We start from the raw sequence: 14,865 nt of genomic DNA, 5'->3' as shown, positions 1-14,865 counted from the left end.
CCTGCATTGCAGGCACATTCTTTACTTCCTGGTCTGAGCCACCAGGAGGTACAGTGTGTTGTTGATTATTTATTGCTTTTTGGGAAAGGAATTTGCGTTCTGTACGGACGGGAAGATCTTGTAAATTTTGCTGATTTGAAGCTTACGTGAAACCCATTCTGTTTGGAAGGGTAAGTGGTTAGTCTTGCTTTGGGTGGGTGATTGTAGCTGTGTCTTACTGACAGGGGGCAAGCAACTTGATAGGAAAAGCGGAGCTAGTTAAGTTGCTCCAGTCACGCTTAGTGTTATGACTGGAGCCTCTTTGTGATGGAAAACTGTTTTAAGGCAAAGAAGTAGATAGAATTTAAAGTACCCAGAATCAAGAATTACCTTAATTGGAATTAATGAGAATGAGAAAGAGAGTTAAGTAGTTTGACTAGATACTGGATGTGAATTTTTAGTGAGTGAAGTTGTAGGAAATAAACGAGGAAATAAATTGCAGGAAATTAGTGGGCAGTAGGTGTAAGGGTGTGTGTTGTGATAATTTAAGGAGGCATAAGGTAAAATTCAGCAAGGCTTTTGACTGTTTCAGCAAGGGACATGCAGTTAACAATACAAGTATTTGAAAATTTGAGAGAGGAAAAGAAATTTTTATTAATTAGGTACCTGTTTGAGTAGATTGGTTTAACAGAGTAAGTTGAGAGCATAGTGGTCACGTAGTGTGAAAATCTGAAACCGGGTGGAGAGAATGATGAGAGTCGGATATTAATACAGACATAGGAAATTCGACATTGTGAAGATAAATACATTTTCCTCATTAAAAAAAAAATACGCCTCCTGTGCTCCTCCCGTGAACTGGCTTGTGTTGCGCACTAGAATAAACTCTGAAGTTACTCAGAGTACAGGAAGGTGGGAGAGCTGTGGTTATTAGATCCTGGGATTAAATAGGCACTTTTAGATTAAAAACAAAACACCCAGACTGCAGTTGGAGGATAAAAAGTCCCTGTGGGTGCCGGTCTTCCTCAGTCCATTATCTGGCAGGTACCACAAGTGCTCTTCAAGTCACTGAGCTGCACGGTTCACAAGCGTTATTCCTTCTCACTCAGTGGCACTTGCAGATTATCAGGGGGGTGAAATTCCTGTGTTTTTCTTTTAAAGGATTAATCAGTGAAGTTTATACAGAGAGGTTAGTGTGGACAGGTAAAGTTTTTAAGAAATCATCTGGCTTCTATCCCAAATAATTAGAAGTACATACTGAGACTTCAGCACCAAGGGTATTTGAAGGTGGAGGAAGAGGCACAGTGGCTGAGCGCTCCTGGGAAGAAAGCCCAGCTATCCATAATCGTCTGTCAGAGATCTTGCATGGATGCTGAGCTTTCTCCTCACAGCCCGTGCTCTGGTTCAGATAAACTTGTTATTTTAAATCTGGACCCGTTTCTGCCGAAGTCATTCTTCTAAAATGCAGTTCTTGCTGTGGAAGCCTGTCAGTGTTACCTTCAGGGTAAGCTTTAAACTACTGTGCTTTGTTTGTTTTGGGTACCATGAGAGCTATCCCAGAGGGTAGGAAGTAGAGTAGAAATACGGACACAGCGTGAGGGAGGAAGGAGGAGGGGGACGTGTGGGGAGAGTCACATGGACATGTATGTTGCCACATGTGGAATAGATGCCCAGTGGGCATTTGCTGTGTGACTCGTGATCTCCATCCGGGGCTTGGTCACAACCAGGAGGGGAGGGGTGGGGAGGGAGGCTCCCGAGGTGGGGGACGTACCTGACCAGGTTGATATTTGGCAGAAGCCAAGACTGTAAAGCAGTTATCCTAAAAAAAAAATAAAATTCAGCTCAATCAAAAGAGAATAATGTTAATGTTGCAGTGTTAAAATTGGAAGTGGTTGTACTTGGCCTGTTTCCTTGAGATGGGAATGTGAATGTGTAACTGGTAAGTGCTGAACAGACAGGTAGGGGTGCTCTCAGCCAGCGGAGAGCTGGGGGTCCGAGGGGCTTGAGTTCTGTGGACAGGCGCTGAAGAGGCAGTGCAGTGCTGGACGCAGCTGCCCGGAGCCAGGCACGGGGTCACCCCTGCCGTCGGTGAGATGGAAGGGGGCAAGACCCAGGCTTGGCGCCGATGCTGAGGCTGGAGCAGGGTGGCGGCTTCAAGTGGGAGGAGGCCGCCCAGGAAGGCAGAAGTAATCTCGGAATCATAGGAGGCCGCAGTGGTGATCATTCGGAGAGTTTGATAAAAGGGAACGATTCTGAAGTTGAAAGGCACTGGGTACTGAGAAAGGTTTTCCTCCTTCCTCTCCTCTTCTGCCCACGTGGAGTCACCTGGGCTTTGAAACCGAGGCCTGGTGATATGTAGCCCAGGTAGAATGGGTCTCTCCTTTCTGAATATTTTGGTCCTACAGAAACTGTTAAATCTAACAGAAGTGTGCTTTATTATATCAGGATTCTACTAGTGAAATACTCTTGAGATACATCCGAAAGCTGTCTCTACAGATAGAGCCATTGCATTGTTTTCTAAGGTTATCCTTTACGGTCCCCATGTACCCAGGACTGAGACATTCCCATGAAGGAGGACTCAGCCTGGATGGTCTGTCTTTGTCTTTGCCACATTCATTGAGTTTTAAATTTTAATTCATTGTTAAAATTCATTGAGTTTTAAGTTGAGTTTTAAATTTTTAATTTTGTTGCCTAACTGGCTTTTTAACCTTTCAAGTTCCATGTCCATTGGACTAACTTTTTTTAGCAGCTGGTATGTACCACCCTGGCTTGTTGCTGGGATATTACCTGTGTATTAATGTCCTCAAACTAGAGTACTAGTGTGGAAATGGGGACTTGGTCTTCTACCACTTTTGTGTCCTTACCATACCCACTTTAATAGACTGGGCAGTCACTAAGTATATTTATTAATTGATCCAGGCAGATGGATACATGATGATATTTCTCTGGCTTTTCTAATCCATAATGCTGTGCATAGTATGCAAAATGAATCAGATCTCTTGGATTTTTTAAAAAAAAAATTTTGCTTCTGACTCAAGAATGACATCTTAAAGTAAGCAGGCAATTAAGATCTATTTTCTGAGTGAGGCGTTGATAGGTCTGTAACCTTGGAGGACTGGAAATGTCGTTTATTATCTACATTCAGGACTCTCACTGTTGTTTGCAGTTGAATAGCAATGAGCTCTTATACAACTCTGTGGTATTTTTAAAGGATTAAACTGGACATAATCAGCTTACATATAACTAGCCATATACGTTATGACCTAAGTTCATTTGGACGAGTAACGAATTCACTCGAAAGTTTGTAAAAACTCAGACTTCTGTTTTTTTCTTTTGCCATGCCTGGTCACACAGCTGTTTAAGTGGCAGAATTGGAAATGAAATTCAAGTAGTCTGAGTGCAGAATTGGCTCTTTGAAAACTCTGTGGGTTTGTTCCTCTTCTGTTTGTTCCTCTTCTCTTCCTCTTCTCTTCCCTATCCTGGTTATAGCTCCATTATCCACCCAGATAGCGAAGTGGGACATTTTAGTTGTGTGGAGTCCTCCTTCCTTCTAAGACTCAGCTATCCATAATCATCTGTCAGAGATCTTACATGTATGCTGAGCTTTCTCCTCACAGCCGGTGCTCTGCTTCAGATCGAAGTCATTCTTCTAAAATGCAGTTCTTGCTATGGAAACCTGTCAGTGTTACCTTCAGGATAAACTTTAAACTACTGTGCTTTGTTTTGGATACCATATGAACTATCCCATAGGGTTCTTTGTAGTTCAGATTACTGTTTGCCTGTGGGTCTGCTCACTTTGCACCAGTCTTACCAACAGTTCTCTGAATGCTCCATATTTTCTGTGATTAGTTCTTTAAGAATTGCACTCTAACACGCAGTTTATTCGAAGGTTTCCTTCTCTGTGACTCTTCCTGACTGAATCACCCACTTTCTATTCTGTGCCCTAGATGTAGTGGTTGCCATTTTGCATCTGTTTTAGTAACTGCCACAGTGAAAGCTGTTTTATCTGTTTACAGGTTGTCTCCTCACTAGACTATGAGCTCCGTGGAAGAAGGAACCGTGTCTTACTCATCTTTATATCTCCAGTACCTAGAACAGTTCCTGGTACAAAGTAAGTGATTAACTAAGACTATATTTAGCAGTTAAACTCCAGACATGTTGATCGTTAAGTATACCTATGTAGACCAAGAATGCACTGTCATAAAAAATATGGTTGTGGACTTTTAACACTTCTGAGCCAGTTTTCTCATCTATAAGATGGAAATAGTACCTCCCTACTCACATAGTGTTACTGTAATGCTCATATTAAAGAATTTATATCGATACAGAAGCACCCTAAGTGTCCATCAACAGATAAGTGGATATCATATCTTCTTATCAGTAAGAAGATATGATGTGTGTGTGTGTGTGTGTATATCTATACAATGGGTATTAAGTGGCCATAAAAAAGAATGAAATTTCGCCATTTGTATCAGCAGATGAACTTGGAGGGTATTATGCTCAGTGAAATAAGTCAGACAAAGACATACTGTATGATATCACTTATATGTGGAATCTAAAAAATACAACCAACTAGTGAATGTAACAGAGAAGAAAGACTCAGAGATACAGAGAACGAATTAGTGGTTACTGGTGTTGAGAGGGAAGGAGGAGGAGCAGTATAAGGGTAGGAGATTAAGAGGTGTTGACTGTTATGTATAAAATAAGCTACACGGATATATCTGTACAGATGGGAGTACAGCCACTATTTTATAATGATGATAAATGGAGTATAATCTTTAAAAATTATGAAACTCTACTGTACATCTATAACTTACATAACATTGCACATCAGCTATACATCAATAAAAAATTTGTTAGCACATTAAAAAATTATGTATATAGCAGTACTTTATGTGTATTTTAAGTGCCACGTGCATGCCTGCTAAGTCGTTTCAGTCGTGTTTGACTCTTTACAACCTTATGGACTATAGCCCGCCAGACTCCTCTGTCCATGGGATTCTCCAGCAAGAATACTGGAGTGGGTTGCCATGCCCTCCTCCAGGGGATCTTCCCTACCCAGGGATCAAACCTGTGTCTCTTAGGTCTCCTGCATTGCCAGGCACTTAGCAGGCATTTACCACTAGCACCCGCTGGGAAGCCCTTAAGTGCCATGCAACTTTGTTATTAAACGAAGTATGAAAGCTAATTGTTGAAGTAGATGATTTTGTGTGCTGTGTATCTTGCCTGTTAAGGCAAAGTAGTACCATTTTTGAACCATTTTGGTCACTTGCAGTTTAAATTTTCAGTTACTGGTGACTAGAGGCACGAACTCTAGAGTCCAAGGACTGGTCTGTATAGAACAAAGAGAGCAATAGCTTGGGGGTGGAAATATGGGTACAGAAAAAGTTTTAAGCAGTTAGAGCAAACAGTCTTTTGCCTAGTTGGCAGTTTCACAGTCTGCACAGTGTTTTAAACCTTCAATTCTTTTTAAATAACTTATCCTCAGTCTTTATCCTCAGCAGTGACCTTTCGGTCTAATTCACTAATAAAGTCCCTCAATTTTCTTTTAATCTACCTCCAGATTAATTCATATCTTCACTTATCCTTCGATCCCTCATTTACTGTTCAGGGGAAGAAGTACCTCCTTTTTCTTGGAAGACTAATTACACACCATCTGTGGGAACGCTGTGACTTTTCCTTGTCTGCCTTATCAGGCTGCAGGCATACTCCCTACCTCATCTGATGAATTAGTGATCTACACTTTTCTATATCTACTTCCTTGTCATCATGTATTTTTTACACTTTTTAAAATTCTGTAATTTGAACATGCCAATTCCAGATTGTAACATACAGAAGTTAATAATAAAAGCAAACCTTTGGGAACCAGTTACTCTGCTCAGAACTGGGTCAGTATCAACACAGTTAAAGAGCTGCCTGTGAGTACCTCTGTTACTATATATTCCTGCCCTTCCTCAACCCCTGAAGTAACTGCCATTTTCAATTTTTTTTAATTATCTTTTTAAAAAAATAGTATCACCACAGATATGTTTCTTTATTTTGAATTTAATATTATGTTTAGAGTCTTTTTAAAGGTTGCACAAATGATGTTTTAAGAAAAGTCTTATTTTATAAACAGATCTTTATATTTCAATGAAAATACCCAAGCATCATAAAATAATGATAGAAAAGGCTCAGTGCATATTCACATTTATAACAAGAAAATGACCGTGGAGACTTACTTTTGTATGATGTGGATATTGCTGTACCAGATATAACAGAAAGCTCCTTACTCAGAGTGCAGAAGTGTCACCAGGTGTATCTCCACACACTAGTTTTCTTGAATTTGTGAAGAATGTTTCAGTTAGATCATAGTGTCCTCCTTGAAGAGTGGTGATTGTTGTTTGCTTGCCCTTTGCACCTCAGCAGTTCTCCAGTGGGCCCATTCAGTTGTTCATACTGATCACATAAGCTTTTGAGACGCAGGATCCACAGTGTTCCCATGTTTCTGGATTTTTAAACTTTTTTCCGTTGTGTAATTGTAGCATTTTCAGAAGAAATACATAGCAAAAAATGAGGCTATGGTAACTGCCCAAAGAATTCATTTCTTCTTTGTCATTAAGAATTGGAAGTCGTTCCTGATGCTCAGTGTAGATCGTTAAGTCTTGGAGGTGGGACTCGGTGAAAGAAAGATGTTACTACTTTGAACTCCTGTTTGTCTATTTTTATTTACTATTACGTTTTCTAAGATCCATTCATGTTGTTGCCTACAGCTATAGTTCATTCATTCTCACTACTGTATAATGTTCCATTGTGTATTAGCCTAATTCTTTTAACCATTTTTCTGCCAGTGAACGTTTGAGCATATTGGTGGTGGCTTTTATTATGAAGAATGCTTAAACTTGGAACAAGTATCAGTGCAAAAATTTTTGTAGTATGTACCTAGAATTGTTCATTAAGGACATACAAATGTTCAACTTTATATAATAATGCCAAGTTGTTTTCCAACAAGTTTACCAAATTTAATACCTACCAGCAGTTTAAGCTTTGCCAGTTTAAACAACTAGTAGCAGTGTGTAAGGAGTCACCACTGCCCCACCTTTTTTTCTTTCCATTATTTGGTCAAAATTCCTAGTCTTTACCATTCTTGTGAGTTTGAAAATAGCATCTCTTGGGGTCTTAACTAGTATTTCTCTGATGAATAATTGAGCTTCTGTATTTCTTAAAAATACTTCTGGCCAAACAAGTTTCCATGTCTATAAAATTTCTATTCAGTTTTTTTTTTCCCCACATTTGCTTACTGTGGTTTTTTGTTTTAATTTTTTTGTCAAGGTTCTTACATAGTTTAATTACTAACGTTTATTCAGTTTTACATTTTGTAAATATCTCCCAGTTTGTGGCTTGTCTTTTAGTTGTCTATTTTTAATGATGTTTTATGCTAAATAGAAGTTCTCAGTTTCCACACAGTCAAAATATTCATTCATTCTTTTCTTCTTTGGTTAGTATGCTTAAGAAATCTTTCTTTTTTGGGAGGATGCAAAACAATAAGTGTGATTTCTTTTAAAAGTTTGCCTTTTATACTAATATCACTAGTCCATCTTGAATTGATTTTGTATATGATGTGAGGTAGGAATCAAGTTTAATTCTTCCATTATAGATAATATCAGGACCATGTAATTGTCTCTCCTTTCTCACAGTTCTGCACTGCTGCATCTGTTATATTAGTATGTCCTTAGATGTGTAGGTCTTTCGGGAAACTTTTTTTGTATTGAAGGATACCCGATTAACAATGTTGGGATAGTTTCAGGCGGACAGCAGTGGGACTCGGCCATACATATACATGTGTCCGGCCTCTTTATGTTGTTTCACCTTATTTGTTGTTGTTTCTATTCAGTCACTAAGTCGTGTCCGATTCTTTGCAACACCATGGACTGCAGCATGCCAGGCTTCCCTGTCCTTAATAAACTCCCGGAGTTTGCTCAAACTCATTGAATTAGTGATGCTATCTAACTGTTTTATGCCCTGACACACACTTCTCTTGCCCTCGATCTTTCTCAGCATCAGAGTCTTTTCCAATGAGTCAGTTCTTTGCATCAGGTGGCCAGAGTATTGGAGCTTCAGATTCAGCATCAGTCCTTCCAGTGAATATTCAGGACTGATTTCCTTTAGGATTGACTGGCTTGATCTCCTCACAGTCCAAGGGACTCTAAAGAGTCTTTTCCAGCACTGTAGTTCAAAAGCATCAATTCTTTAGCCTCCCAGTCAGCCTCCTTTAGCAGTCAGCTTTCTTTATGGTTCTACTGTCACATCTGTACATGGTTAGGAAAAACCGTAGCTTTGACTCTGTAGACCTTTGTCAGCAAAGTGATGTCTTTGCTTTTAATATGCTATCTAGATTTGTCATAGCTTTCCTTTTCTCCAGACAAGAATCCAGGAGTGGATAGCCATTCCCTTCTCCAGGGGATCTTCTCAATCCAGGGATCCAACCTAGGTCTCCTGCTTTGCAGGAGGATTCTTTACCTCCTGAGCCACCAGGGAAGACCCTCCAAGGAACAAGTGTCTTTTAATTTTTCAAGACTGCAGTCACCATCAGCAGTGATCTGGGAACCCAAGTAAATGAAATCTGTCACTGCTTCCATTTTGTCCCTCTTCTATTTGCCATGAAGTGATGAGACAGGATGCTTTGATCTTAGTTTTTTGAATGTTGAGTTTTAAGTCAGCGTTTTCACTCTCCTCTTTCACTTTCATCAAGGGGCCTTTAGTTCCTCTCCACTTTCTGCTGTTAGAGTGGTATCATCTTCAAATATCTGAGGTTGTTGATATTTCTGTCAGCAATCCTGATTCCAGCTTGTGCTTCTTCCAGCCCAGCATTTCACATGATGTACTCTGCATAGAACTTAAATAAGCAGAGTGACAGTATATAGCCTTGACATACTCCTTTCCCAATTTTGAACCATTCAATTGTTCCATGTGAGATTCTAAATGTTGTTTCCTGACCTAAATACAGGTTTCTCAGGAGACAGGTAAGGTGGTCTAGTATTCCCATCTCTTGAAGAGTTTTCCACTTGTTTCCAAATGTTTCCATTTGTTGTGATTCATATAGTCAATGAAGCAGAAATAATATTTTTTTGGAATTCCTTTGCTTTCTCTATGATCCTACAGATTTTGTTAATTTGATCTCTGGTTCCTCTGTCCTTGCTAAACCTAATTTGTACTTCTGGACTTCTCAATTCACATATTACTGAAGCCTAGTTTGAAGATTTCGAGCATAACCTTACTAGCATGTGAAAAGAATGCAATTGTATAGTTTGAACATTCTTTGGCATTGCCCCTCTTTGCGATTGGAATGAAAACTGACGTTTTCCAGTCCTGTGGCCACTGCTGAGTTTTCCAAATTTGCTGGCATATTGAGTGCAGCACTTTCACAGCATCATCTTTTAGGATTTGAAATAGCTCAGCTGGAATTCCATCACCTCCAGTAGCTTTGTTCGAAGTAATGCTTCCTAAGGCCCACTTGACTTCACATTCCAGGGTGTCTGGCTCTAGGTGAGTGACCACACCATCATGGTTATTTGGGTCATTATGATCTTTTTTGTTTACTCTTGCCACCTCTTTTTAATCTCTTCTGCTTCTCTTAGGTCCTTACTGTTTCTATCTTCTGTTGAGCCCATCTTTGCATGAAATGTTCCCTTGATATCTCCCAATTTTCTTGAAGAGATCTCTAGACTTTCCCATTCTATTGTTTTCCTCTACTTCTTTGCATTGTTCATTGAAGAAGGTCTTATCTTCCCTTGTTATTCTCTGGAACTTTGCATTCAGTTGGGTATATCTTTCCGTTTCTCCTTTGCTTTTCACTTCTTTCCTTTTCTCAGCTATTTATAAAGCCTCTTTAGACAACCACTTTGCCTTCTTGCATTTCTTTTTCTTTGGGATGGTTGTGGTCACTGCCTCCTGTGCAGTGTCACAAACCTCCGTCCATAGTTCTTCAGGCACTCTGTCTACCTGATCTAATCCCTTGAATCTATTCATCACCTCTAGTGTATACTCATAAGGGATTTTATTTATGGCATACCTGAATGGCCTAGTGGCTTTCCCTACTTTCTTCAGTTTAAGCCTGAATTTTGTAATAAGGAGTTCATGGTCAGAGCCACTGTTCACTCCAGGTCTTGTTTTTGCTGACTGTATAGAGTTTCTCCATCATCAGCTGCAAAGTACAAAATCAATCTGATTTCAGTATTGACCATTTGGTGGTGTCCACGTGTAGAGTTGTCTTTTGTGTTGCTGGAAGAGGATGTTTGCTATGACCAATGAGTTCTCTTGGCAAAACTCTATTAGCCTTTGCCCTGCTTCATTTTGTACTTGAAGGCCAAACTTGCCTGTTATTCGAGGTATCTCTTGACATCCTACTTTTGCATTCCAATCCCCTGTGGTGAAAAGGACATCTTTTTTGATGTTAGTTCTAGAAGGTCTTGTAGGTCTTCATAGAGCCGGTCAACTTCAGCTTCTTGGGCATTAGAGGTTGGGGCAGAGACTTGAATTGCTGTGACGGTGAATGGTTTGACCTCTGCTCTTCTCCTGTAGCATATTGGACACTTTCTGACATGTTGGGCTCATCTTCCACTTGTCATATCTTTATGCCTTTTCGTATTGTTCACGCGTTCTCGTGGCAGGAATACTGGAGTGGGCTGCCGTCCCCTCCTCCAGCGGCCCACATTTTGTCAGAAGTCTCCACTGTGACCCATCCGTCCTGAGTGGCCCTGCACTGTATGGCTCACAGCTTCATTGAGTTACACGAGCTCCTTACACAACCAGGCTGTGATCCACGAGGGCGTTCCATGAGGGCGTTCATTTTATTTACCCTTCACCAAATCTTGGCAGACATTTATTTGTTTTAGTATTTTCTAAGAACTGTGACTTTGTTGATCCTCTCTGTTACCTTTTTTTACTTCACTAATTTCTGTTTTTTTATTACCTTTTGCTTTCTTAGGGTTTACTGATTACTATCTTTCTCATTTAGCAGATTGTCCTGTTAACTCATTTATTTTCAGCCTTTCTTCTTTTCCTAGTACAAGTCATTAAGGCAATAGATTTGCCTGAAACTGTAACATTTACTGTATTCCAAAAATGTTTTTAATTCAGTTACATTCAGTTTTTAGGTGTTTTTTTTTGAAGCCTGATATGCTGCAGTCCATGGGGTCACAAAGAGTCGGACATGACTTTGCAGCTAAACAACAGAACATTTTTATTTTTTTACTTGTATTTAATTGTTTATTTTTGGTTGTGCTGGGTCTTCGTTGCTACTCGAGGGCTTTCTCTGGTTGCAGTGAGCAGGGGTTTCGCTCTTGTTGAGGCATGCAGGCTTCTCGTTGCGCTGGCTTCACTTGTTGCAGAGTACGTGCCCTGGGGCAGGAGGGCTTCAGTCCTTGGGGCTGGAGGTTTCTACAGTGCGGGCTCAGAACTTGTGCCCTCTGGGCTAAATTGCTCCTGACGTGTGGTATCTTTCCAGACCGGGACCTCACCTGTGTCCTCTGCATTGGCAGGTGGGCTCACAACCACTCTTCCCGGGGAGTCCAGTTTTTAGTATTTTTAGAAAAATTTGCATTACGGTTTCTGACAACTCATGCTATATTTAGAAGTGTTATTATTTTCTCTTTGTATTTAAAAAATTTATCTTTCATTACTGATTTTTAACTGCATTTTGACCAGCACCCAGGTACAAAATTCTACATATTGTTTGAAATTTAGTGACATTTTTGTTACCTCCCAATGTGTATATTGTTTTTCTATATGTCCCATGTATCCTTGAGAAGAATGTTTTCTCAGAATGTTTGTTTTCTCAGATATAAGGTTCTGTTCATTAAATTCTTGTTCATCATTTTGTTTTTAGGTATTTTTTGATTCACTTGATCTGTAGAAAATCAGCGTGTGTTGAAATCACCCACATCAATGGTCAGTTTGTCAGTTTCTTCCTGTAGTTCTAACAATCTTTACAGGCTTTTCTCCTCCCAGGAGATTGTGAATTTTCTTTTTTTTTTTGCCTTGTCTGGATAGAGATTTGATTTGCTTAGAAATGTTTCAGGGTAGAGTGAGGCTAGGAGAAAGCACGGGGTGTAGAATTCTATTTTTAATTTTCACAGTCAACTGGGAGAGCATCATTCTCACGGTACTGAACTTAGAAGCTGCGTTCTTCTAAGAACAAGTTTCAGATGCAGATTGGAGTTCTTGATCCTTTTGTTCTGTTTTCTCTCTCACTTCTTCCGTTAGTCCTTATTACTTTATCTCTTGGTCCATGCTGGTGTCCCCAACTTTCACCTTTTGGGGCACTCACTACATCTGCCTTATTTTCCTCTTTCCAGGTTGATCCTTGCTGAGATGGTTGAACTGGAGTGACTTCTCCCCATCCGTTGTAGGGGACTGCTGCTCTGTGTTTGAACTGAGATCAACAGAGGATTAGCACTTCCCGTCACCTAAGCATTCTCTCGATGGAGGGGCCAGCATTTCCTCTGGCAGCTCCTCAGGTCTGGGAGGCTTAGAAGTTGGAGAGTGACAGTCTTTTGCTTTTGCTGAGTATTTCACTTTCCAGAGAGGTCTCACTGTCTCCTTCATCCAACCCTTGTCTGACTTCTGGCGCACTCGGCAAGGTCCCAGTCCGAGATGACTCACTTCCTGTTCTTGACCATTACTGTTCTTGAAATTCTTTCCTTTGCCAGTTTCGGTGTCTCTCCCGAGGCTGTCATTCTAGTTGGAGATCAGACCAGTCCATCCTGAAGAAAATCAACCCTGAGTATTCATTGAAGCTAAAGCTCCAGTACTTTGGCTACCTGATGCAAAGAGCCGACTCACTGGAAAAGACCCTGATGCTGGGAAAGACTGAGGGTGGGAGAAGACGGGGACGACAGAGGATGAGATGGTTGGATGCATCGCCCACTAGATGGACATGAGTGTGAGCAAGCTCCGGGAGAGGGTGAAGGACAGAGAAGCATGGCATGCTGCAGTCCCTGGGGTCGCAGAGTCAGACACGACTGAGTGGCTGAACAGCAAGCTGATGCTGCCGTTTCTCCCATTCCTCCTGTGGCTGCTCTGCTGCTTGTTCTCTCCCAGCGGGGGCGTCAGGCTCACCTCTGCTGCTCCAAAGATAGAAGCTGCCTGAGAGCTACTTAAGGAGGTACCAGCAGAGGAGACATCTTCGTTAGGAATACTCTGAGGCTTGAAATGCAGTTTGGGCCTCTGAAAGGGTCCTCAGTTGTCATACCTATAATATCTGGAGAGCAGTTGTCTTTGGTGCTCCACGACTGAACGTCCTGTCCATGGAGCTACACACTCATTGTCCCTCTGGTACCCGCTACAGGTTGCCTTTTTGCCACTGTTTGTCCTGAAGTCACGGCCTCTGTCACGGCCTCTGCTGCCTTTGTCATGATGGCAGTTGTGGCCTCCATGGTGATCACGATGTTTGCCTTCAAAGCTCTCTTCACCTCTTCTAGGTGAATAGGCAAATCCAGGCTGTCTGTGCAGGACAGCTCCTCCGGTCCATATCTGTTTTGTGAAAATTCTGATTTCTTTTTCAGCCAAAAGAACCACCATCTTTGTTTCTGTCCTGTCCTTGATTAGCAGTGTTCCCTGGCATTCTGTTGTCTAGAGATTCTTTACTGAGGCTCTGGACACTGAACGGGGACTCCAGGTTCTCAAACTGAGCATAATCAAAACCTTTCAACCTCCCTGCATTCCTGGGTTCTCACGGTAAATGCAGAGTGCTGATAATTCTCTGAAGAATTCCTGAGTGGAGACTTCGGTCTCTCACAAGTTGGGCTCCCTAGAAAGACAGTGTAGGGCGGCAGATGGGAAGTGGCCCTGTTCCCAGCAGCCTGTGGAGTGGTGGGTAGGATGTAACAGTCAGTCACAGCTGCTGTGATGTGCTGTCGTCATAACTGTGCCAAGTGGTTGAAACAGCCTCCAGATCATCTGTGTCAGGGTCATAGATGCTCCTTCTACCATGCTATACCATTTCTCAACCCGGAAGTCTGTTAGGGACTTCCCATTCTTTTTGGCTGAGATCACTTTGTTGGGCTGGGAGAAGGAACCAAAACTAGGCTATTTTTTCTTAAGTGTGCAAATTTGGAGTTCTCTGTCTGCTTACTTAGGTGGAATCTTGTATCATTTTCTTTGTTTTCCCTGATAATGCTCTTTCTCTGCTATTATAACTAAGTCCAGCTTTCCTTTTGTTTATCTTTGCCTAGCATGTCCTTTCCATATTTTTGCTTTCATGCTGTCAGCATCTTTGTTTTGCAGGCGTCTCTTGCCTTACTTTTGAGTTTGCTGTCACTGTGATTAATTTCTATATTTGGACTCTCTTCCTTTGTGCTTTCTGATAATGCTGGTTGTTTATGCTTTTTTTTCTTTTCCTTTTCTAGCCATTTTTTGGGAATTGATTTTTTTTTTTTAATTGTATTCTCTTCCACTCTATTAGTTTGTAAATTATACTCCTTATTTCCATTCTTCTGTGAGTACCCTTGAAATCCTGCTGGGAATGCTGTATAGTCCAGAGTTAAGCCAGAGCACAGTCCCTCAGCAGAGAGTTGACCTCGTCAGCGCCCATTCTTTCACTCCCTGCCGAGCCCCTCTGCTCTGTGCTTCTGTTCTTGGTTCTGTATTTTATTCTGGTTTATTTACATACCATAATAAGATGTCACTGTTGTTATTTTATTGACAGTGTTTATGTAGATTTACTTGTATGCTGACCAGTTTCTTGGCTCATCTTTCCCTTCTTGCATCTCAGAGCATCCTTCTGTGTAATTTTACTCTTTTTTGGAAACGTGTCTTTCACATTTTGTCGAAGTAAAGGCCTGCTATTCATAAACTCTTTTTGATTTATCTGGCAAAGTCTTGATACTTTCCAAAGAGAGTTTGGTGATT

The 14,865-nt window shown here is 41.0% G+C and overlaps 1 protein-coding gene across 6 annotated transcripts in view; it reads left to right on the top strand.

The window, feature by feature from the left end:
• Nucleotides 1-14,865, top strand: part of WWP1 (WW domain containing E3 ubiquitin protein ligase 1) — a 131,571-nt gene that overhangs the window by 20,517 nt on the left and 96,189 nt on the right. For 5 of the 6 annotated variants that reach the window (XM_061123831.1, XM_061123829.1, XM_061123830.1 and 2 more), the window contains exon 2: nt 3,993-4,087. The gene's annotated coding sequence lies outside the window, so the exon portion shown is untranslated. Of the gene's footprint in view, nt 1-3,992; nt 4,088-11,842; nt 11,905-14,865 lie in introns of all 6 variants that reach the window. The other variant, XM_061123828.1, reaches the window with a different exon arrangement.

Source organism: Dama dama, chromosome 21, assembly GCF_033118175.1.
Source record: "Dama dama isolate Ldn47 chromosome 21, ASM3311817v1, whole genome shotgun sequence".
Lineage (NCBI taxonomy): Eukaryota > Metazoa > Chordata > Mammalia > Artiodactyla > Cervidae > Dama > Dama dama.
Note: the sequence above shows the minus strand (reverse complement) of the source record. Positions and strands in the feature narration are given on the sequence as shown.